The sequence below is a fragment of the Penaeus monodon genome, chromosome 24 (assembly GCF_015228065.2).
Source record: "Penaeus monodon isolate SGIC_2016 chromosome 24, NSTDA_Pmon_1, whole genome shotgun sequence".
NCBI classification, from domain to species: domain Eukaryota; kingdom Metazoa; phylum Arthropoda; class Malacostraca; order Decapoda; family Penaeidae; genus Penaeus; species Penaeus monodon.
This window is the reverse complement of record NC_051409.1, coordinates 15,467,959-15,468,192: the sequence shown is the minus strand read 5'-3', so window position 1 is coordinate 15,468,192 and position 234 is coordinate 15,467,959.

The following is a 234-nucleotide window of genomic DNA, read 5'->3' as shown; positions in this document are numbered from 1 at the left end:
ATGTATCTGCATCGTATAATAAGCCACAGCATGCACACTCATCGGTTGCACAAGCCCAAGCAAGCCAGACTTCTCTGCCGGTTAACCGACATTCTTTTATCCGCTTAGTTCTATGGCTTCCGTTATTTGTTTTCTGAACTTTCCTCTCTTCGTGTGATCTTTGCGTGAAAGACGATGTCTGTGGGCGATGTGAGACAGATAGCAAATTATCAAGACAAGTCGTCTGCCGTCCTG